This window comes from Stegodyphus dumicola, chromosome 4 (assembly GCF_044657685.1).
Source record: "Stegodyphus dumicola isolate Sdum_Otavi_A_Nest chromosome 4, ASM4465768v1".
Taxonomy (NCBI): domain Eukaryota; kingdom Metazoa; phylum Arthropoda; class Arachnida; order Araneae; family Eresidae; genus Stegodyphus; species Stegodyphus dumicola.
Window position 1 is genome coordinate 167,009,194 of NC_140771.1, and position 26,654 is coordinate 167,035,847.

Genomic DNA, 26,654 nt, shown 5'->3' on the forward strand with positions numbered 1-26,654 from the left:
CAATGTATTATAACTATATTATTGTATTACTCAAGATTAAAGTTATTAATTTCATTATTATTTCTTTTACTTATGCATATTTCTCTTTATTTATCTGGAATTTAAAATTAAGCAAAAAAGCAACTTTAGTTTAATACAAATTTTGATTTAAACTCTTTTGACTTTGAAGGCAATCAGATACAGGTTTCTTTCTTTTAGGAGCAAATTTGAAGAAACCAGACCCATGTATGACTGTCCTTGAAAAACTACAAAACCTTTATCCAAAAACTACATCAAATTGAGGTTATATGCCTAATTTTCAATATATGATTATAATAACAAAGTACATACTTAATTATATATATAACAACAGCAAAATTTTAATTTTTTAATCTAATCTTAGGGACTGTAATTACAGCTTTATCACATAATGCCTTAATTTCAATATATTGATTCTTTTATAAAGCAATTTAGTCCATTTGTAATAAAAACATATTTTTTATGAAAACCATAAAAATAAAAAACACATACATTACAAAAATTGGATGTAACTGAACGGTGCTTTGGTAAACCAATGCCTTTTAGACGCTGTGGAGTCAACAGTTGTGGGGGATTAGGCACATTGAAAAGAGTTGGCACAGCATTGGGCTTGAGTTTTTTACGCCCATCTTGCCTAGAGCATTCAAATTGATTTTCTTCAATATGTACCTGCATATTTAACAAAAGCATGCATGAAATTTAACATTAAAATCAAAAGCACTAGTATTTAATTACAGTTACATATATTATATTAATTTAAGAATGTAATTTTCTGATAAATTTTTTTTTTTTTTTTATGAAAATAGAAAAAATTTTTAAAAAGTAATTATGTTTGTAAAACTACTTAAAACATATTTCCTGCTCACACACTAAAAATAAATTTAAAGGACCTATAGTTAAAAATACATTAAGATTTACTACTACAATAAAGGATAATAATGGGATCAAAACGATTCATCGAATATTTAAATTAATATTTAACTTCTTAAAAATGTCTAAAAATACAGAATATATTTATCTTACTATAAAGAAAAAACAAAATCATTTATTATTTGGATCATACCATCCAGTTTTTAACATTGGCGCCAAATATCCGATTTGGCGACAATACATCAGAATCAAAACATAGAATGCTACTTTAAATCACCAATCGTACAGTAAAATTAAAGAAAAGAAAAAGGCACATCACATTTCTAACTGAGCACAAAGTTTACATGAAATGTATGATACAAATTTTACAAACGGTATAAACTTTTCACGATAACAAAAGAAACAACGATATTTTACTGCACAAACACATACACATTCCGCAGTTGATTTTGTACTTATAAAATCAGTTGATCGTCAATAAGTGACAGTTAAATGAAAATACATATTTTAAAGTACCAAGAAGAGTAATTTTTCTAACATTCTATAGAAAAATACGAAGCTGAACTTACCTCACAAAGATACGCTCCTGGGCCCGGGATCCATTGATCTTGACGAGAATTAACTATCCATTTTCTTCGTCTTTCTTCATTTCTAGGGAAACGAAACATCCTAAAGTTATTTTTAGATTGATTCGAACAATTTGGTGCAGCACAACCACCCATTTTTCTGAAAATTAGGTCGGAATCGATCCACAAATATGTCAAGAAATCAGTGCTAATCCAATAGCGAATACCAACAAGTTAGATTCAAAATGGATGATGATTCAGCTCCCCTTTATAGTAGCCTTAGCCTGTAGATATCTAGTTGGCCTTGTGTGAATAGCATCGGCCGTATTATGTTCAGGGAGTATAAATGAGGTATTCTGAATTTTCATCGTATTTTGAATTATTGGAGTTCTAATTGCCTTATTGACTGTTGTTTTTTATAGATGGCTGCTTCTCATTAATCGTTGTTCCGTCATCTTCGCAAAAAATTATGTCTGGCAAGATAGTCTTTTTTTTTTTTTTTTTTTCCAAAATTTAGAGCGAAAGGGTAAGAAAGCTGTTATTAATTGACTGCTATGAATGAATGTTTAATTGATCCTGGTATGAATGTTCAGTTTGTATGAAAGGTATGAGTTTGATCAAGCCTAAGGATCATCGCCGGTGCCAGGATCAGGAAGATAAAGATCCGTTCCGGGATTATATTAATTGCATAAAGGAATTGTATGTGCTACACTCATCCGATACTGACGACGAGATGTATCGAAACAAACTTTTGTTATTTTTTCAACTTATGTTTCACGCATTGTTTTTGTCTACAGCCATCTTGGAAACATTACTTCTTGGCGTAAAAAAGAATCACCAAAAATATCACGGAGCACCCGATACTTTTACCTATTACTATAATATTTCTGCGAAATGGCAAGGAACGAGTATTTTATAATCCTGAATGCTCATTCAAACGACACTCTAAATTACTAATTTAATTTTGGTCTTCTGTGTTTCTTTCTAATTCAATTCCGCACTATTAGCTAATTTTCTCCTTTGGGCCAAAAGACCTATAAAGCAGTGCTGCAGTAAATTGTGCGGCGCGACGTATTTTATTTTGATTTTTGAATCCTCCATCTAATGAAAGCGTTTTTGATTTTAAATTCTGAGGAAGAGTTTTGCGTATTGGTGTGAAAATGCAGTGTATTAAAGTGTGTCTCAGTATCGATATGATTTCGAATTATCATAATTCTCTGCGGTAGTAAGCCCAATAATATGCCAATTTCATATCGATCGAATGGAAGAGTTTTAGAATCTCACCAAAATCAAACAACGTATGCGAAATGTGTAAATTTAACGGAATACCCTCTAACTAAAAGAATGCATCTGATGTAATTAAAAGAAGTGTCACATGAACATTTAAAAAGACTTTAATTTCTTTTCATTGCTTCCATTTTACTTTTTTCGTACTTTAATGTTCGTAATAATATTTTGTGATCAAAAAAGGACAAAAACAAGAAAAGTTTTATTATATTTTTATTTATTTAGTTATTATAATTGTATTTAGTAGTAAAGATTTGGTATTTTGAATAGTCAAAAGCAGCTGTTATTATTATTTCATGTGAAAAGTAAAACATAATAATAATAATATTGAAATAAAATAATTTTTTGTTTTTTTAATATTTTTTAACTTAAAAAAAGTTTTGTAATAAACAATTTTTAAAGTCTAAAGTTTTCTAAATCCATGATCCATGATTTTTATCATCTGATTAACAAATTTTAAATTAATTAACATCTGATTAACAAATCTTATAAATTTGTGCTGTCAGATATTACTATGACACCATTTTGACGAAATGTTATATTTAAATAATGGACTAATTTATATGTTATTTAATCTGCTTATTTCACCTTAGATGCTACAACCTAGAAGCTAAGGATGCTATGGATTTCAATTGTATATGACATTTTGTAGCATTTTACTCCTTTTCCCTCACCTCCTATCAACTCAGTTTATAGAAAATCATCCTCTTTGTCGGGCTACCTCTAATTTGGTAACTATGATTTTTATAATATTGGGTTGTTTATGTATTAGTTAGTTATGTATTAGTCTTATAGATTTGTAGTATGTACAGTATTTAGTCTTGCCAATGTTGTTGATATGCATAATTGAATTGGCTTCGAGTCTTTGCACTTGTTTACCATAATAAATCTGTTCTCAACATCAACATCTGTGTCATTTGCATCAATACTAATTATCACAATGTATTTAAACTGAATAATCTTATCAAAGGCATAGCCACATATTTTTAATTGTTTGATATCAGTGCTTCGAGTATAGACTTTAAGGTACCCCTTGTATTATGGCGAAGTTTTCGTTTGATTTATCGCCAAGTTGTTATTTCATTTATGGTAGCCTGAGTAGTTTAATGTTATGGAAACCCTATTGTGACATAATCGGGTGCATGATTCTGGGAAATTTGAATCATGGGATGTTTTGTAAGCGTTTTTTTTTTTTGTGTGTGTTGGTTTGATTCTTTAGACAGTAGAATGGCCGAATGTAGTAAGATTAATTTGAAGTTTCTGTACGATTTGAAGCGAAAGGGGAAAAAAGCTTTAATTGACTGGTGTGTAAATGAAGGTTTACTTAGTAGCCATTATAAGTGTCCTGTATGTAGGAAGAATATGCATCTAGTTGAACGTAAAAACCGTTTAGATGGGTTTGTAGGAAGAAAATTTCAGATTGTAAAATTTTTAAAAAAAAATCAGAGAATTGCAAACTCAGCATTGCAAAAACCTTGGGAATACTGGCTATCTACCAAATGCATCTTCTTATTGTTCTCTTTAGAGATTTAGCAGTAAAATTATCTATTCATGTAGAAATTTTACCGCAGTTTTTCCCATTGATGACAAATTCCACAAGTGCATATTGTTACGAAATGTCAAGGCGCAGTGAGATGGCTTCCCCTCAAAGCAGTTTTAGGGTTGTCATAAAATGACAAGGGAAGGCAGGGTTGCCACATTTGGCGAGAAATCACCCTGTCACTGTGCTTATGTGTCGTTGAGTAACACAGTAAATAAGCTGTGCTCATGTGTCGTCGAGTGCATCGCGATTTGTAGCGTGGAGAATCTTGAGAGTGTGTGAAGTTCCGAGAACGACCGAGCAGAATCGGGAGCTTTGCGGTGAAGCTGTCTCCACCATTATTGCCTGACAGTGTGAAGGCTGTGTCATTGATTGTTCTAGCGTGTTTAGAGTAGATCTTCGACGACTGTAAAAAGTGTTATTGGAGCTGTCCTGATTAATATTGGCTAAATAAAGTGTGTTTCGATACTTCATCAAGTGTCATCGTTATTCACTCCAAATCTACGAACCCTGTATGAACGTGAAGGAAGAAAATAACGTAACAACAGGTGTCAGCAGAAAAAGGAAAATGCAACAATATTATAAATTAAGGCAAAAAATATTCTGATTTGTATACAAAAACCATTGGAACTTGGTATACAACAGAAACAACACATACGAAAATGGCGATGTTGTTTGACTAAAAGATTGCTATGAACATGTTTGCCTAAAGAATGGTTATATGTATGGTTAGGCACATTCTGAAGATTTGATGACCCCTACTAAGATATTTATGATAACACGTTAAGTACCCGATATTCATCTTTGAAGAAATGGGGTCCAGTGACTCGATAACTTGAAATCACCACCCACATTTACTTTTTCCAAATAGTGTGGTCTTTTGTAGGCTCATTTGTGCCTCTCCCAAACATATAAAAAAATACGTGTTTTTTCTTTTTGTTTTTGTTTATATGACCACTGAGATCTTATCACTCATAAGAAAGCCACCAAATATCCATGTCATGTAGATTAAGAATTTAACATTAAGCATGCAAAAAGCTGTCAACCACTCAAGAAAATAATGAATAAATAAGTTATTCATATCATTTAATGGTTTTGGTTACTCCCCCCCTCCACCCGCCATATTGATCCAAGTGTGAGATAATCAATATGAGTTTTATTTTTCAGTTTTTCATAAAAGTTTAAAGAATTTCTCTTTTAATAAAAATTTAAACTTCTGTCATGAAAAAACTTCAAAGGAAAAGTTATGCCTTTGCAGTTTGCAATTTTTCTTTTATGAGCATGTTATAGATACCTTGTATTTTTTTCTTTTTTAATATTTAACATTCTTCAGTTTAAGTCTTTTATGTGTTCTATTCTTTTTGATTTAGTGATTTTTTAAAACATTTTGATATTTTAAACATTCAGCTGTACGCACACAAATGTATTCTAAAATATAGTGATATATTGCTTTGGTAAAAGGGTTCTTTGTAATTTCTTAACTTAAAACTGTTTCCCACTGTTATCTTAAATAAATAGTGATTACTTTTCTTTAAGTTTATGCACATTTGTATAAGAGAGAGAGATCAGCATAATAATGCTGTCATTTTCAAAAGACAGAATTAGAGTTTTTTAATATGATAAATTTTGAGTACAGACATTAATTAATTCATATTTGATTCAAAATATTTTATCAAGTTTCAGTTTTGAACAAAAGTATATATTAAGAATATTGCTGTGTAATAAGGCAATAAAAATCAAAGATGATTCCTGCTATTCACTTATTTAGATGCAATACATTATTTTGAGTCTTAAATTAAAATATCAGTAATAGTTTTTAAAAGTTTTACGAAATATATTTAACTAATTTTAATTTTGCTATGAATCCTTTCTATTTTCTTTGTTATTAACCCTCCTCAGATGTTAGCATTTTGAACATAACTTAGCATTAGTTCGGACATATAAAAAATTTGGGCATAGGGGCAAAATATATATAGCATATAATATATATATATATATCCAGTATATGAATTTACCAGAAAGCTATGTACATTCATATTTCGCATTTAACAGGTGAAAGTGTTAGTTAAATAACTGAATCTTTCTTTTAAATGGTACAACAATTTCCCTCATTCTTTTTCATGGAATAAAATTTTGTTTAAATTTTACATGAGTAGAATATTTTTATCTTTTTAATTCTTATCATGATTTTTGATTCAAATAGGGCATCCAGATTATTTGAGGTAGGAGCATGGTCTTTTAAATATATGTATAGAAAAGTAATCTTGCATGCAAAGTCCTTAGAAAAGTATTCTCGGTACTTTTCCGTTTCGCCGGCGCAAATCTCGCCAAGCAGACTTTATTGGCGACAACATACATTATACACACAAAAAATATTAAAAAAATGTTAGTCCTCAGAATTCTTTTTTTGAAGGCATAAACATTTTAATTTCGCTTAAAATTATATAAAAAGCCAATAAATAAAGACAATAAATTTATAAAAAGACATTAATTTAAGAATTTACTATGCTTTCATGGTTCAACATCCTGTTTCGCCGCTGCATATCACGTGACCCCAAGCGATCTCATCTCACGTATACTACTCTACAAAAATATAATGCTCTCAGTAATTATCTACATTAATTTCAAGTTAAATCTTAATTTGGAACACAAGTTTAAATGCAAGAAATACTTCAATTCGTACGAATAGCTTACTCAGAAATTATGTAAAACTGCAGTGCTTTACTTTGCTAATGCATTCTCATTAGAATTGATGAATTTAGCCCTTGACTTTACCTTTTCTATATTTTCGGCTTCGGGTAAGCGCTGTGATTGCATCCTAATTGATTAAATTGCCGAAAATGGCCTTGACATAAAACTGAACTATTTGAATGAGGCGTAAAAGGTTACCAGCGAGAATATTCCGTTTGGCATCGGTTGTACCATTATTGGCGTCTTTATCGCTTGCGCCGGCGAAACGGAAAAGTACCGTATTCTCTTATATTTGTTGGAAATGCAGCTGCATTCAAAATCAACCTTGTAAATATACTTATTTCTTCATGTGAGATATCTTACCAGTTCCATTACACATGGACCTGGTTGTTAAGCCTTTTTTTTTTTTTTTTAATTCTTTCATAAGAGTATGAGTTTAATATTATAAATTCATCCATAAAAGTTTCTTAAAATAATCTATAAGCTTCTGAACATTTCCAATAATTTAGCATCTTGTAATTTTAAACAAAGTAATTGTAGGTAATTTGTGTCATCAGTGTTGATTTGAATATAATCCTCATTAGAATCAATTTTTTTTTCACTTTTTATTTCACTTGATTATTGTATATATATATTATAAGGTATTTCTCCCACCTTCTTAGCCTGCCTTCGTGGTGTAATAGTCAGCACACTCGGTGCATATTTGAAAGGTCCGTGGTTCAAGTCCCTGCGAGGGCATTCCTCATTTTTCATCTCTCCTGCTTTCAAAAAATAACCTAATTGTCTCTACAATATATATATATATATGTATATATATATATATATTGCTATCATCTCTGAATATAATAATCAAGTTAATCACAAAAAAGGATTATTGGTAACACTGTAACTTTCTATACTGCTAAAATTTTCTTTACTCATTTTTTTTAAGAATGAAATATTATGATAGAACAGAATATCATCTATTGAAATTAATTGCAGTGAAGCTATTTTTGATAGCTCATGATAGGTATTCTTAGCAATAAAAGGTAGAAAAAAATATTTATAACAATGTCAAGGAAAAGCATGTATTTCATTACATTTACACGGTTACATATCTTTTTCTTCTAAAGTAAAGAGTAATCATCTGGGGTCTTCTCACAGTGCTTTTTAGCAGCTATGCCATGCTACATCATTGGCTTTCATTGTAAAATATGTCTTTACCTCTCTTCTTTCTTACTTTGAAGTTCATTTCTTTCTTCAGAGATGGAAGGTAACTCAGAACAGCTAATTAAATCCTTTCTTTGTTCTGTCTATAATAATGTAATAAAGCCATTTTGTAAAGAAATCTGAACTTAAATTCCCATTATCAGAAATTTTGTTTCAGAATATTATGAGTATCAGTGGTTGGTCATTGTCAAATATTTTCATGGAATATCACAAATTCATTTGTGATGCTCTGCAAAAAGCTTCTAATAATTTATTTAAATTAATGGTATTATTATTTTGATTGTTAATAAATTCCACATAAAATTCTTAATGTATTTCCTAAACTGAGATTATTTCACAGCTGGCTTTCACAGGACTTTTTTATTTTTTCGGGGGGGGGGGGGGTAGTCACATCAGAGGTAACCATATGACCAATAAAATATTAAAAATTTAGATTAAGTGGTACAAATGTAGTTACATTAGTTCTTTTATTAGAGTACTTACTGATGTGCCTTCAAAATTTGCTGTGCAGCGATATCAGACTGTCTTTTGCTTATTTAAATGTACTGTTTAATTTTAATGATGATACTTGTTTTTTTTTTTTTTTTTATTTTATTTTTTTATTTTGTCATCCAATGGTAAAGTTTTATTGTATTCTTAATCAATTAAACATTTTCATTATATGTCTATGTACATTAATTATTTCTATATCCAAAATTTATATGAAAAAAAATTTTCTCATACATTTTGTTTATTTGTATTTATTTAGGTTGAAGAAACAAAATAAAACCATGTGATAGTTGGAATAAAAAAGCTTCAAAGTGTAAAATTATTGACTTCCCTAAGATCAGTGAGTATGTTTTATTTAATTTATTAAATATTTATGTGTATAGTTTTGAATTATTCTTAATGATTCTTCTCATTTATTAACTTGAAAAAACACAGATATTTCTTGATATTTCTCTTCCCTTTCAAGACCTTGAAAAGGTAGTCCTGTTTTCAGTTTGTGGTAAAATTCAGTCATTTGCAAATAAAAATCAAAAACAGAGGACCGTATCATTAATTGTTGATCAGGTTTCGTAGCGGTCCTTATAAGTGCTTATAAGTTCTTATATTTGAAAATAAAATATAAAGGCCCTTATAGGTCCTTACTTTTTCTTTAAAGCTCTTATTTTTTTGTTTTTAGTGCTTATTTTTTGCTTTTAGTGCTTTTTTTTAATGAACGCGCTATTTTTCCCGGCACCAAAGCCGAAACTAAATAAACAACTTTTCTTCTTAATATAGAATGTCAAATAGTGAATCATACTCCCGGAAATAGCTTTTCCCCCTTTCTCTGCATTAACATAACCTTTGGTGTGCACGAAGAGTACAGACAGGTGCTCGTCGTTCTATTGGTCAAAGAATTGCAAAAGCAGTAGAATTCTGTTACATTTGGCATTCTTTTCCTCCCACCCAAATATTACACACGCTTGAATTTCTATCAAGATCTTAATAATTTGCATTCTCGTTCCGCTTGGTCAGTTCATATTCGTGTTTATTATGATCGTTATGCTTATATTATGAGCATATGTATGAATGTTTATAATAACATAGTTGCAGTAACTGCTGAAGTATAGTAAACTTGCAAAAATGGTTGTGTTTTCACACAGATTAGCTTTCTAAGGAATAATATTCGGAATGGCTTAAATAAAAGGAAAGTAATCGAATAGTCAAAATAATTTCATTTTTTTGGCCAATACATTATAAAGTACTCCCCTTTCTCTGCAAAATCTCGAATATTGAAACCATTGCAGTTCGCTGCAAAACAAGTGATGGACTTTTTTTTGTCACTTTCCAATCTGGATTGAATAGGACTAAAAGTTCTGCGGTCTACCAACCCAAGCGAAAAATAATTCTATTCCGGAAATTTAACACCATCTGTTGAAAATTAGAATGAAAAACACCCCAGTTATTTACTTCTTTATTCTCCTAATACCGGCAGCTGTTGATTCCGATTGCGTAATATCACATAGGGTAGAATTACGGCGCACGTATTGTGCAATAACGTTTGCGATATTTTGCAGAGATAATTAATTTGTTCTGTCTGAGATGTGTTTATGAACACTTAAAAGAGTTTTACTGTGCTTGCTAAGCAGAATATTTTTCAGTTCTATTAGTTTATTTTTATATGATGCACATATCGAAATGTCAAAAGCATTTATTTAGTGGAAAAATGTAAAGAGCGGCTACAGTCTACCCCCCCCCTGCTCCTCTTTTTCAAGTTACGCTCGACTGTCCGAATATTGGCCAATTTCAAGTATGTGGGTTAGTTAAGCTTTTACTGTTAAAGGATATGACTGCATGAAGCAAATTTCTGTCTTCTGATTTCAGAAATGTTCCTCTTTTTACTTAAATTACTTTGCTTGCAATATCTGTTAAGGGAAAACTGAATACAATGAAAATTTAGAAAATGTTCAGAATTTAGATTTAAATTATTTAAATATCAATATGAGTGGAAAAATAAATTGTATTTATTATTAGGTTCCAATCGAATACAGTAAATATGCCTTATTATTAATTTTTTTCTATATTTTGAACCGAAATTTCATCATTAAATCTTGTAATATAGGCTAGTTCTGCATAGTTTTTTTTTCTCTCATTGTAAACTAGTTCTGTAAATTGAACTGTTAATTAAAATTTTAAAAAAAAAAAGTAATTATTTCCCATGGTTGAGGTAATGCTTATTCTCTCTTAATAAATACTGCATTTCTCATATTTTAAATTACAAGTCTAATTTTTAAGGTTATGCAGTTGTGTATAATGTAATTATACAGGTGCTTATTTTTTTTCTTAAAATGTGCTTGAAAAGTGCTTATAGGTGCTTATTTTTTCAACTAAAATGTGGCTATGAACCCTGGTGATGCATGAGATATTTATTTTATACTGCATAATGTGATCACATTTATCCAAGACTGTTAAATGAATGATAACACTAAGTAATGAGAAAAATATTCTGCTAAATATCAAACAAATTTAACTAATTTAATATAACTGTAAGAGGCATATAAATACTTATTTTAACAGCATTTTACTTTGGGGGGAAAAAAAAGCCTAAATAGTTGATTATCTGCAAAGGATACGCAAAAGTTTATATTCATAATGCATGTGGAAATTATTTGGTCGATGCTGCATGCCTAATCTTAATATTCATTGGGCATTTCTCATCTTAATTATTTGTAGGAAATTTAGCGATTTCACCATTTTCTTCTTCTTCAGAAAGTTTATCAGATAATGTCCTTGGATTTGTTTCAAAACACCGCTGACAAATATTTTGTTTTCTCATTGATGCAGCAACTTGAGTTTTTCATCAGTATCCACGCAAGCAATAAACTCCTGGCAATTCAAGTTAGCTGGACAATTTGTTTTTAATTTTTCTTCAACTTCATGTATTTTATAATTTATTAAAACGTTGACATGCTTAAAAAAGTTCTTTCTTTGATTTTTTTCCCTCTGAAATGTGGTTCCAAGACATCTTCAGCAAGTTCCTTACTAATTTTTTTTTTTCCTCTCTGAAATGTGGTTCCAAGACATCTTCAGCAAATGCAAAGCATCAAGATGGCAAGTGTTCCTTGTTAATTCTTTTGCATCTATAGTATATATATTCACATCATCCATACTATATATCCACATCATCTACACTAAACAGCCATTACATTATGACCACCCTCCATCTATAACAGTGGCCATGCCCAGGAACAAAATCACCAGCTGCATCTGCAATGGTCCAAGAAAATTGGAATTGGACATTAGAGAAATGGAAGAAAGTTGCATGGTCCACTGCATCGTATTATTTTCTGGTCCAGCACATCGAAGGGTGTGTGCTAATACAGCAATTTCCAACAAAACTCTGGCTCCCTGATGCACAGTTGGATGAAGACAAGCCAGTGGCAAGGGTATTATGATGTGGGCAATGTTTTCTTGGAGCACATTAAAGAGCCATCCCCATAGAACAATCTCTGAAATCTGTGCACTACGTGAACATCATTGCAGACCAGGTTCACCCATTTATGACAACAGTATTTCCGGCGGGGGGATGGTGATTGCCAATGGGATAATGCACCTTGTTATTAGTGTCGAATTGTCAGGGAGTGGTTTGAGGAACATTCCAGTGAATTTCAATTCATGTCTTGGCATCCAAATTCGCCTAACATTAATCCAATAGAGCATTTGTCATCCCACCTGAAGAACCAAATTCATGCTGCCACACTACCCACTCGCAATGTGCAGGAACTGCAAGACCAGTTAGTGAGTGCTTGGTATCAGATACCTCAGACTACTTATCAGCACCTTGTGGAGTCAATGCCATGATGGGTGCTAGCAGTTTTGAGGGTTAAAGGTGATCTTACATATTATTGACAGGGTGGTTATAATGTAATGGCTCATCAGTGTATATTATCTAGAACACATGCTCATTTCAGGAAAATAATGTTCTTTCATCACTCTAATAATTCCTTAATTATATAGTTGGATTATGGCTGTGATATTTGCTGACAAATATACAACTTCAGTACTTTTTATAAGCACAATTTTCATTATGTGCCATGCAAATGTCAATAAAGCCCTGTCTATATGTCCAAAGAAGTATCTCTGCTAGTTTGTGTCATCTGCCCCAGTCCATTTATCCAGGGAAACATATCTCTGACATGTCAGATATATGTCTGTGATGCCTGCACTCAAATTGTGATCATTGCATATGATGGGATACATTGTCTCCAGAAACATATTTGGTGACAGCCATTGAAATAGCGCATAAAAATCATGCGTCCAGAATTGTGTGTTTCATTGCCTTACCTGTTTCATTGGCATTAAAAATAGACATGTTTCAGTATAAACATGTTTCATTGGCATTCTAAGTGTTTTCAGGACAGTGTGTCATAGAAGGCTTAGGCCATTTTTGACAACCTTATTCTTGCAACAATTAACATTTTTTTCTTCACCATTAGTGCATTTATAAACAATATTTTGACCTTTTTTCAGTCAACTAAATCAGCCATCTGATGCTACAAAAATCACCTTTTAAAGTTTTATGGCTAATTCTTCAGCTTTCTGCTACATCAAGCAACACTTAACTCCCAAATATTTTTCAAGAATATTTGTAAAACAAATCTTCAGTACTTTTTTTACATTGTGATCATTCCCACTATGCATCTCTTTCATGTTTTTAATTCAATTTTATTTTGATTTGCAAATTATATCTCCATGGTTCCTCAAAATCTTTGATCGGAGAGGTTGAGAAATATTTAACTTAAAAGCAGTATTTTGTTGACTCACTATTGGGAGTTGGTCATAATGGTTTAACAAATTGATTTTGGTCCTTATATTCAGATCATTGTGTCTTTTGTTCAACTCCTTGAAAGTGACTAATGCTACTACTTAATAGTGACTAAAAATAATGAATGTTTTCAAGGATATATCTTCTGTAAAATTATATTAAAGATTCTATAGAGTGTAAATATTTGATGGAGGTATTAAATAATAGAATCTACCGAAAACATTACATCCAGTTTATAGAAAATCTTTTTCTTTCTTTCTTTTCTTTTTTTCTTTTTCTTTTTTTTTTTTTTTTTTTTTTAATGGAATAAGGTAAAACTTTTTTAGAATTCCAGATTAGAATTTTAGAAATATTTGTCAACATTATAAAATAGACAAAATTTTCTTTGGGGATCAAAAAGAATAAATTAAAATTTTATTGTCAAATAGAATTCTGTATCCTTGTCTAAATTATAAAATAATCTGTAACATAAATAAGCTCTTATAATAAAACCTTTGGACATTTCTCAGAATAGATGACCTTTTTCTGTAATAAAGAATTTTAACATCATTTTGATTTATAAAATATTTACATTTCATATAATAGTTAAGTTTAATTAAAATTAAGAAACCAATTCTAGCATAATTAATAACCTTCATTTCATGAATTAAAATTTTATTATTAGCAACATACATTTAATATTTGGTGACATCATTTTGATTTAAAAAATATTTACATTTCATATAATAGTTAAGTTTAATTAAAATTAAGAAACCAATTCTAGCATAATTAATAATCTTCATTTCATGAATCAAAATTTTATTATTAGCAACATACATGTAATCTAATTAAATTTTGTGATTTGAAATTAATATGCTTTTATGCAATTTAATTTTAAAATTATATAAACAATACAGAATTGCAGAAAATGTGACATAAATTTAGAAGTTAAAAAATATTAATACAGATGGAAAAGGGCAAAAATTTATACTTTTATGACATTGAAAAAATAAAGCATAATAAAAAAAAAAGTCTAAACTGCCTGAAAGTCATTTTCAGGATTTCTTGATAATATAGCATGCCAGTAAACTGCACTGAATTTTCATGTTACATATCAAGCCGTAGGAGGGGGGGAAAAAAAATCTTTCAAGAAAAATGCATTTAGAATGCCATTTTAAATTCCTTATTCAGTCTTAAATTTGATGGTTTTCTGTCTTCTGGTGTAATGATTTGTGTGGTGGTGAGGCATTCAAAATACAGCACAAGCCAAAAGAACTCCCGAGAGTTTGGTGTTGGAGAAAAGGGGGGTGAGAGACCCTTGGACCCCCGAACGCTTTCCTTCAAAACTGAGATAGAATTGCACAGTTAGTGCGGTAGGACTATATACTTCTACAATAAATGCTAAACATCTGTTGCCCCATTCACTTCTGCCTATACCTGTTCTTGACATTGTTTACAAAGAAATTTCAGAGTAAATATAATTACTCTCTTGAAATATATGATATTTATTATTCCAAAATGTATTTCTAAACAATTTTTCAATATTAAATAAAATATGTTGACTAGCCCGAGCTACGTATATGCATCTGAGATTACGCCTCATTTCTCATGTATGCAGAAGTTGCTGATTTAGGTTATCTACTTGAGATGTTTTGCTAAGAAACATGGTGCAGCAGTTACCAAGCATGAGTGTCTATTAAATGCTAGTAAAGGCATTTTTACAGATTACTTACTATGGAAATTGAGAATGACTGTCATTTGCATCATAAGTTTGTAGGTAATGTGGCAAAACCATTTTTTAATGAAGATTATAAAAAGCCGTATGTAATTTTCATATAAATGAATACATATACAATTTCATATACATGAAAATAGACCAAAAAATGTCAAATGTCAAAATGCCAGGTTTTAGGTAATTTGACTGCTAGGTTATTTATCATATTTAATTTTCATGTTGTAGATTATTCAATTAATTTAGACTAAATTTGACAGGGATATTTGAACCCTAAAAAAGATACTGTATGCATCTCCATTCCCTAAATTCTTTTAAAACTGAAAGATTTGTCCATGTAGGCAGAGTTACTGAAAATAACCAAGAAATTTATAGAATCATTAGGTTATTTTGAAGCAGGAGATGTGAAAAATATGCAGGGCCCTTGCCAGGACTTGAACCTGGACCTCTTGAATGCATGCCGAGTGTGCTACCATTACACCATGAAGGCATGCTGGATGGCAGAGAAAATCCTTATATACCCCGTTTTTAAAGAGCAACTGGGGATTAGGGGACTTAACTGCCAACTCCTTGTGGTGATGAGTTATTGTCCACCAGCTTTTTTTTTGTGTGTGTGTGTGTGTGTGTGTGTGTGTTGTTGTTTGTTTTTGTTTTTATGCTTGAGACATGAAAAATTAGGAATGCTTAAGACAAAAAATGATAAGAATTTGAATTTTTGATCGAACCTGTCACTAAATAACCAAACACAGTATTTTTTAACAACAGTGAACCATCAAATGACCTGAATCTGCTTTTAACAATTCAAAAAATAATTCACACCCCAATAATACCTGAATTTTGCTAGGCATATGAAAGGCGGGATCTGCTAGTTTAGTTTTCTTTGGTAAATCTATTTTAGAAATATCCATTTTATTTGTAGATGTAAGCCCCGTAGCAAGTAAAATAAAAAGAGGATGAAGTCCTACACCAATCACCATTTTCATTTGAGATTGTTGTGGTTGTTTTGTTTTTCACAAAATATTCACCTCCACTTATACCGTTATGGTTGTATTTATTTTTTGTTTATTCAGTTCCAAAGCATCAGCCGCTTTAGTAGTTAATATATTGCACCTGTTTCCAGAATCCAATATCCCTTTTAATTTTACTTTTTTCCCACACGTTTCAACAAATAATGATACCGCACATAGTAACCCAGTTTATTTACTTTTGTTTGTTGGTTAATATGTCACCTAACACTTCCGTAGACTGTTGCGCAATTGAGGCAGATAGGGAATCTTTTTCATTCTTCTCGGCGGCAATTGCCGATGACTCATTTAAAACAGTCTGAGAAACTTCTGTTTTGATTGACTATGAATTAAACTATTATGATCGCAATTTTTACAAATTCTACATGTAAAGGTTGACTTGCAATTTGGTCCCTTATGCAATTTAAAACATATCTTGGCACAACTTCGATTCTTGAATTATTTGGTTATGTTTTGAGACACTCATATTAAGGATTTTAGAACATCTGTGTAAAGAATGTTCCACATCACAGAGAATAGAGTTTCATATTTTTTCTAATTGTGCTTACAATTAAACTCTTAGGTTTTATATTCCCTTGATCTGAAAGAATATTTTTACGCAGCACTGGTTTCTGATTAGCGTTTTTATACAAACTTTCTAAAACTAAAGTTCTGTTTTCCAGAAAGCTTAAGAATTCATCTAAAGCAGGTACTTCTTTTGTTTTTAATGTCAACTCGAATTGTTTACACATTTTCTTATTAATTTTTTGAAGCAATATACTCATTAATATAGCATCAGATAAGTTACTTCGTTCAAATTCCGGAACCTTCAATGTGTGCAAATTACGTTTTATATTATCCAACAAATGATGTAATTCCCTGGGGATTTATTGTTGATTTTTTCATGATTTAACATATTTTGTATATGATAATCAGCAATTGCTCTTTTATTTTCAAAATGAGCTTCTTCAAGAACTTTAAAAAGTGAATTATAACTATCTTGATCTGTTTCTATTTGTTTCGCTTCTCCCCTTAGGGCGGCCCTTAAATAATGGAGCTTTTGTAAATTGCTCAGTTTATTATTATCCCCAATTAAAGAAATAAATTGCTGTTTAAAGCTACTGAAGTCTTCATAATTTCCCGTAAATATTGGCAGTGGAATTTCAGGTAATTTTACATTACAGAAGTATTACTTTCAGTATGTTGTTGGTAACATTTCAGTATGTTACCACCATCTGTACGTTTTGAAGCATTATTTAATTTAATCATTGAAAGAAGATATTTAATTCTTACCTCCATATTATTCAGAGATGAATCCAGCTCTTGTGTACTTTTTGAGCTTTCATCAATATCTAGCTTTTCATCAATGCTGCAGTATTCGTTGTAGAGGTAAGTCATGCCAACTTTTAATTTGTTGACCTTCTGTAATTTTACTTCTAATTCAACTGAACTTCTTTCGATTTCCTTGAAGTTATTCATGAACGTCTCCAGTTTTGTAATTCTGCTTTTTATCACGTCTCTTTGGCGATTTAGTTACTTTAATTTATCCATTTTATTTTTGCAGCTTTGAAAGGGCATTTATTTTTGCTGCTTTTAATGGGCATTTATTTTTGTCACTTTGAATGGGTACTGATCTTTGTCCAAGATGGACCACTATTTTTAGACTGTATTCCACTAATAAATAATTTTATTCTTTTTCTAAGTATATACAGAAAATGCCGCTAGAGGGCTAAGGTGTGTAGGTGTAGCTAATGACGTAACAGGCATGCTGGAAGGAGGAAGAAGTACCTTATAAATTTTAACAAAGGCAGTAAATTCCAAATGATTTTACATTTATTCTGGAGGAAAGTTCAAGTGAAATATAAGCAATATAAATAGAATTTAAATAATAGTGTGATTTGGATGATAAAATATGCATTGTATATTCACATATGGATTAATTACAGCTTTAATTTTGAAAAACATTGATCCAGGTGGAACAGTTAGGAGCCAGAAAATATTTAAATGATTTTGTAGAAAATATGAAAAATTCTCAGTATATTTTTATTTTGCTTCTGCAATTTTATTGGCTTTTATAAAAATGAAGATAAATACTATAAGTGAAATCAGATTTGAATATCATCTAGTAAAAGAAAGCATATTTCTTAAAGATAATTAAGAAGATGGCATGCAGTAAGCAAATTATATTCTACTCAAGCTTGAAAATCTGATGTAAAATTATGGGAAGTAAAAATGGGCATAAAATAAAAATGATGTTGCCAGACATGAAACTGATGCTATCATATACATAAATATTCATAGCTTTCAAGAGAAAAAATTTTAAGTATTGTTTATGTATTTGGAAAATATATAAAATTGGATACTCATTACCTATTCATTCAATTCATTGAAAAATTGTTTCTAATAAGTGATTCTGTATAATTTTTGTATGAGGAAGACGATGGCAGGAGACTATAAGTAGAAAACTTTTCTATAGCTATGATTTAATACTAATTATAATAAAATGTTGATCCATGTTAGAAGGTTCTGGTACGATTTTGAAATTTTATAATTTGAAGTAAATTATTTATTATTTAATGCTGTCATTCTTTGACTCCTTACTGTACAAAGTGGAGCCAACCTCACCTCCCCAAAAGCAAAAGGGCCTCCAGGCACATGCCGTCAGCGTTGAGTAAAAAAATGTCACATTTAAAGTTTCCTGTATGAATTTTTAGCAAAATTTGTTTCTCTGTTTCAGATCACTTTTCTCGTAAAAGGGAAAAGTATGATTGATGATGCTTTCTTAATTACAATCAGGCTTCCCTGTTTTTGTGGGGAAAATTATGTTTCTGTATATAATTCAAAATGCTGTCAATTTAATTCTACCTTCAATATTCAAAAAATTAATTTACCATTTTTAGTGTAAGGATTTTCCTCCCACCTTAGCATGTGCCTTCATGGTGTAACTGAAAAACATGTCTGCCTAGCAACTGGAAGATCTAGAGTTTGAGTGCCAGTAAGGGCGTTGTTCACTTTTCGTGTTTCCTCTGATAAAAATCTAAATAATTTTACAACAATTATTATTTTAAATACTGTAAATATTTTCTTATATTCATATACTAATATACACAGAAAAGGACACCAAATCTCACAGACAAACTTCAAAACTCACAGAAAAGGTAGGTTCAGACTTAAATAAAGCTAGTTTATTTAAGCTGTTTTTAAAAATAGTTAAATAAGCTGTTTTCAGATAGGATAGTCATAAATGTAGCCAAAGATCACTAGCAAAATTTATTTGCAAGTTCGTAAAAGGGAAAAGTATGATTGATGATGCTTTCTTAATTACAATCAAGCTTCCCTGTTAAGTTAAGTTAAGACTTTTACATCTGAAAGCCAGTAGACTGATAACAGAAACAGTGTGATGTTAAGACTAATAGGCCCAAATGATACTCTTAAGGTGTAAATGCTAAAGTCAGATTCTGTTGCATCACAGAATGATGAAAAGTGGAAATTCTGCATGTGTGTCAAAGAGCAAAATGTTTGTCAATAATGAGCATTTATTAAAATTTCAAAAAACAGTTTCAGTAATGCATTGCATTTAAAAATAAAAGAGATTAGTGAACAAATATATATTCGGTTAAATAAAAAATGTGGCCGTTAAGTATTATGAATTTGTAATTAGCAAATATTAATTTAATTTCTGTAGTTTATTTAAGAGATTTTATTAGTCATCATTTCTGTTTTATATGTATAATATCTAATAACACATTCATTATTTTATTCAAGTTTCTGTTATTGTTACAATACTTTTTTTATATATTCATATTTTAGGTTTGTTTAATTTAATTCTTTAATTTAAAATAAAAGAAGCATGCAATAAATTTAGAATTTATATGTACCTGTATGTATATTTATATCTACACATAACAAATTATGAGTGTTAGTCAACACATGCACTAGCATACTAATATGGGAGTTTGCAATATATACTGTGTATAAGTGAGACTGAAAATTATAATTTGTGTCTTCAAAAAATAGAGTATTTGAAAAAGAGACTATTAATGAAAATTCAGTTACTTGCTGATTAGCTACACTGCTACCAAAAAGTTAGAAACTCGTTGACTGGAGAGAAACGTTTGTTTTATTATCATTTCCTCTGTTTCAACAAAGCATCCAATGCACCTATTTTTTTTTTTCATTCTTTTTCAATGCAATACACACTTTTTATTTATTTGTTTATTTATTGCCACTGTTGTTTTTCTATGTACACTGTGAGCTCCTTTCACCTCCTCCTCCCAAAAAAGTCAGAGGATTATACAAATTCGATATTACAATCTTCTTGCTTAAATCCTAAAATAGCAAAACTGGTGCTATCCTCAAGAACCAGATAAGAAGAAAAAATGGACTTTGAATGTTATGCTTTTAAAGCAGAATGAGGTGTAAACTTTTTCCTTATAGAATTAAATGATAAAGTATTATACAGTCAAAAGTCGTTAATCCGGACTTGTCTGGACTTCGGCGATTCCGGATTATCGATTTTTCCGGATTATAGATCATCAGTTTAAATCTGGTAAGATGGCATGCAGAAATTATAAAATTAAAAATATGAAACCGTAATTTATGAAATAAAGAACAGTTATGATCTAAAGGATATCAAAATTTAGTAAAAAAAAAAAAAAAAAGCTTAATTATTTGTTTACTTTATTAAACATTTCTTTGAATGTAAGTTGTTTAAGTTGCTTCGTTTTATGTGATAATACTTTCTCTTTAATTCTATAAACAAACATAATTTCTTGTTCAATTACAAAGTTCCACTGTTCAAGTTCTATAATTGCTGTGTCGAGAATACCGACTAATTTGTCAATCGAAATTTTTTCGTTTTCAATAACGTCTCTGTCACTTTCTTCACTATCGGAAGCAAATTATAATGACGAGGAATTTGATTTAAATCATATCAAAGACGGAGTACATCGAGATGAAATACTACATTTAGTAAGGAATTATAAGCCAAATAAAATAAAAACGTCTGCCCTGAAGATAAGGATAGTGCTGATAGATCAACTTCCAATTCATTGTGCGCCGCGGCATCCCCCCCCCCCCCCGCCGCCGCAGAGCAGGGTGAAATTGATAAACAGATTTCGGAATGGTTAGAGAAACAAAGGATATGCCTTTATCCATTTTTTGCAGCAATTACACTTTTTGTTTGATGCACATCGAAACATACTCCCGCTTTGTATATCCTTTGGGAGCTCCAGCATCGGAAATTCTATTTGACATAATCGAAAGTTCAAGCTTACTTTTATAAAATTGCTCTAACCGTCTGCAAAAAATAATAAGCCGGTTCGAATTCAAAGATTAAGGAACAATGCAATCTGCAACATTAACTGAAATAGATAATTAGATAATTTTAGCTTATACCATCCGTTATACATTAAACGTGCATGCATAAACGTATTGTGGGCATGCGCACGCGCGTATGCGCAGCCGTAAAGGTCACGCATGTGCGGAAAGTTATAGCTTTGAGGTCCGGATTAAGGGTGTATGAATTAACGACTTTTGACTGTATTTATTATGTAATGACATAAAAGCTGTGTTGAAAGAATGCAATATACATCATCAATATCAATCTAAGTATGTAATACAGCAGTGTGGCGCAACCTTTAGTTAACCGAGGGCCATTCAAATGTTAGTGTAGCAAAGTGAGGGCCAGAGACATTAAAGAAAGAAAACAAATTACATATAAATCACTAGTCACTGGTTTAGTATATCACTTTATTTTACAGTCTAGAAATTAATGTGATGATTGTCACTGCTTTTTTGGTACATGTTTATCAATGTCCATTGGAATTTCAGTAAGGCAAAGTCTCAGGCTCGATTACAGTGAAGCACTTTTAATGCAATTTCTAGTTTTTGATTTAATTTGTCTAAGAGCAGAAAAAGCACTTTCACACACTTGTGTACTGCTAAACTCATTTGCAAAGAGAATTTATGCAGTTTGGGAAAATGTTCTTTAGAAATCAGTTTCCAGAAATGGTTTGTGACATCACACTTTTTAGTCTTGTAGATCGCAAATTTCCTGATTTCGGATCTGCCTGAAGATCGCAAATTTCCATTTGAAGGTCTCAAGTCACCTCACTTACTTCAATCTCCATGGGGTTGTTTAACAATGGAAGTTTTATTTTTAGGGAGTCAAAATTCTGGAACTCTTTCTTGATATCTATAATTATTTCATAAAACATACTAACATTTGTGTCATTTTCTTCTTTGTCATTTATTTGTTCATTTGTGTCATTTCTGATAAAATGGGAACTGTGCCATATTATTTGCCTTCAGTGCAATTTGCATTACATTGAGTTTTTTTGCAAAAGCCTTCAATATGTCTATAAAGCTGGGCTATATTTTGTTTTCTGCCTTGTAGTTTCAAAGATGGGTTGTTAAATCTGTTAGAAAAGCAAGATTATGTAAAAACTGGATTTCTTATAATTTTTCTTGATACTAGTGCCCAAAGTTTTCTTTTTTGAGAAAAGCAAGAATTTTATTCCTCAACCCAAGAAACTGTTGCAGACAATTTCCAGCACTTACCCAGCGCACTTGACAGTACAATGAAATGTCACCATACTCAACATCCAAACTGTCTACAAATGTAATAAATGCTTTGCCTCCCCTTATTAAATTTACAATATTTATAACAATTTTCATTGTCTGAGCCTTATGATTTTTATTATTTAATATAATATTTGTTATTTATTATTTAATGCAGTAAGAAGGGTCTTTAGTTTTTCCAAATATTTCCAAATATTTAACTGACATTTTTTTCCCAATAAAGAAGGGCAACTGCCAACAAAATGAGTAAGAGGGCTGCCTGCGGGGCAGGGTTGGACCACGCTGTAATACAGTATTCAAAACTCACAGAAGTAAATGCTTGCTAAAATTGGAAAGTTTAAAAAAGAGTTCTACATCGCAGCACAATTTATTCTTAAAAGTAAAAAATTATAATGAAGTTGTAACCGAAGTCAAACAAATAGCTCATTTATTAGCTATGAAAGAGAAGCTATTTACCCATATTGAATTGGTTAAATCATGTTTGATAGTGGTAGCTGAAGAAATGTGCCCAGAGAAAATAGATTTGTTTCAATCTATCAGTTTTGTCTATCTACCTCTGTAAAACAGCCCTCTAGCGACATTTTTTGAATATACTCGAGAGAATAAATTTGTATGTTCATGAGCAGAAAACAGTCCATAATAAGTGGTCTATCAAGCTGGAGGTTATTGCTCATTTAAAGCAATATATATATATATATATATATATATATAATTAATTAACACAACTAAATTGCCAAAGAGACATGAAGAGCAAAATTACCAAACTTGAAACGTTCATAAATATCCTCAAAGAATCCAAAGGAAGTTCAGTTGAGTTAGAAGTGAAAGTAGAAAACATTAAGGAAATAAAGGATGGCATGACATATTTCCACTACGACTACTGCAGTGTTGACGAAAAGCTAGGTATTGATGAAAGTTTAAAAATTATGGAAGAAATCTTCCAGCAAAAACAATAGCTAGAAGAGTTGGCATCAGGAGCCATATCAACAGTCAGTTACTAGAAAAGGCAAAAAATTTCAAGTGGTTTTTGTAATTGTAGTAGTTGAATAACAGTTGGTGAGTCAACAGATATTATGAATGCTACCTAATTTTTGCTGTTTATTTGAGGGATCAATACTGAGTTTAAGGTGACCAAGGAATTAGCATCTATGAATAGTCTTCATGGAATAACTAAAGGCAAAAATATCTTCAAGGAACTACTCTAACTCAGTACAATTAGCAATGGAATCAGTTAAAATGTGTTACAAGTGATGGTGGTAAAAATATGAATGGAACAACTAAAAGAAAATATGAAAATGAATAGAAAATTTTTATGGCATGTAAAGAAGCTAAATGCTCAAGACTGATAATTCATTATATTACTCACCAGTGGGTTCTTTCTGAGAAACACCTCTATCTGTCGTGTCATGCTGAACCAGTTGTGTCAGCAATAAATTTTATTCATTCTGGTGAACTTAATCATTGTCAGTTTTTTTATTAGAGATCAAAGCTGAATATCATGACTTGCCCTACCATACATCAGTTCAATGTGTCAGCAATAAAAAAAGTTTATTGAACTTTTTGAACTCGGAGAAATAATAGAAATTTTCCTAAATGAGAAAATCTAAATACTGAAAGATTTTATTTATATAAAAATAAAACCTTGTTTCCTTTTCATTATGCATTTTTGTCTTGAGAAATAAAAATTTTGTCAGTTTTGTAATTGTAGTAGTTGAATAACAGAAAATCCTCAAAATACTGATATACATACATATTTTTATGAAGCAGTTTGAATAATATATATATTTTTTAATTTCAGCCACAGTTTAATGAAGATGATGGTTTTTTATACTAGTGTAACCTATTTAGTCATTGAATACCATATTAAATGCTGGCTGAGGTGTTCTCTTGACAGAAAAGGTGAATGTATGGATCATCATAAGAAGAAATTCATTTCTGATTAATTTGTTGAAATGTCTTTGTTATCAATTCTCTGAATAAATTCTTCTTTGAATAGTTTAAATTTGTCGTGTTCCTTATGTTATATTTATATAAGTATCATTGTTAAGTTTATACCATTTAGCTTTACTTTTAAGAATAAATCTTTAAAAAAAAATTAATTATTTTTGTAAAATATTTTGTAACATGCTGAACTTAATTTCCAGATCTTCTAAAAGAAATAATAAAATATTTCACAGTTATATACACTCTGTTGCAAAAAAAAAAAATATATATATATATATATATATATATATATATATATATATGCACTCAGAAAAAATTGAGCCACAACTACATACCATGGCATTCAAATGTAGTTTGGCAAGTTGTGTAAATTATTAAACTTGCTGCACCAATCAGCATTGTGGAGCAATGCAACACACTAGAGATACAAAACCACTCCTTTAAGGGATCAGGTGTATTTAATTAATTATGGCTAGGGCTATCTGCCTAAGGGGAGGGATGCCTTCGTGGAGGACTTTCTAAGGGAAACTGGCTCGTATACACGTTACACATGGGGAAAACCACGAAAACACCCATGCAGCCAGCCCGTAGAAAAAATTATTTATATACATTCTAGATTAGTGTAAGTCATTACAGGTCTATATATATTGTTTGTATAGGGACGATTCAAACAATATTGCTGGATATAAATATGGTACTTAAGATAAATTCAAAGAATTCAAGTTTATTTGTCGAATAAGGATTTCAGATTCTTTCGAAAACTGAGCAATAAGCAAGTATATTTTCGGAAGTAATCCGTTGTGATACGGAACGTGCAGTGAGGTACTTAATTCGAAAGTTTGCTTTGTTCATGGCATCCAAAATTTCTACACGTGGGGAAAACCACGAAAACGCCCATGCAGCCAGCCCGTTCGCAGGATTCGAACCTCGGACCGAACTACCAGTGTTCAGCGACTTTACCGCTCAGCCGCTGGTGGGCCTCTTTAAGGGATCAGATCCATTTGCTCACTGAAATAGATGAGGTTTTTTTTTTTTTTTTTTTTTTTTTTTTAAGACTGACTCACAGCTTACTAACAATGACCTTGATGAATACTTTCAGAACAGGCATGGATCAAGAGCAGTGTACAAAGATGGGGAAAGCAAACAGAATTGAACAAGGAGTGGGATCACTAGAATCAACTTAACCAAACTTCTTATTCCCCGGACCAGTTTCTTTCAACTGTACTTTTGAGATTCCCTTAAAAAAAAACCTTTCTGCATAGAACAACAATAAAATTCTGGAATAAGAAAATGCTAAAAGTTAAAAAATAATGAAAATTAAACTGACTTTTGTTAAAGATTATATTATTATATTACTATAATTGATATTTTTTTGCTTCTACAAAACGCAGTGTAAAATTAAATTTAAGATTTGAGGCAGATCCCATCCCAAAGATCAGAAATTTGTCTGCTGGCAGTACCAGCATTTTTTTATCTAACTTGACAAAATCGTACCAAATATCGCTTGAGGTTCTTCTGTTTGATAGGACTCACATTTTGTTCTGCAGCCTTAAAAAAAAATACATTAGATGGAAAAATTTATGTTTATAAATATATATAATTCTAAAGAAGGTTAAAGAGAAATTCACAGCTCTTGATTACTACACGTTAGTAAAATAAGTAAATAAATAAAAATATAATTTATTATTTTACATAAATATTACAGTAATCTATATATATATATAAAGAAGAAAGTCTGTGTGTTTGTCCTCTAATAACTTGGTCACTACTAGAGCTATCATCGCCAAACATTCTGCGATTCTTTTTTGGGTCCTGGAAAAGGTCAGCATCCACTTTTTTACAAAAAGAAGTAGCTAGAATCAAAGGTATTAATTAAAAACTCTGAAAAACGATAATTTTCGCCGTAATTTTTCCCAGCGGCAACAGTCTCGCAAGCTGGAGA

At 30.8% G+C, this 26,654-nt stretch overlaps 1 long non-coding RNA gene across 3 annotated transcripts; it reads left to right on the forward strand.

Moving 5' to 3' along the window:
* The first annotated feature begins 2,493 nt into the window (after positions 1-2,493).
* Positions 2,494-24,770, forward strand: LOC118187277 (uncharacterized). 3 transcript variants are annotated; one of them, XR_004757908.2, is made up of 4 exons: positions 2,494-2,894; positions 3,335-3,472; positions 8,930-9,010; positions 24,567-24,770. It is a non-coding gene; the product is annotated as an uncharacterized LOC118187277 (long non-coding RNA). The 3 variants fall into 3 exon arrangements; XR_004757906.2 differs by having other exon boundaries at positions 2,495-2,809; XR_004757907.2 differs by having other exon boundaries at positions 2,495-2,752.
* Positions 24,771-26,654: the final 1,884 nt, after the last annotated feature.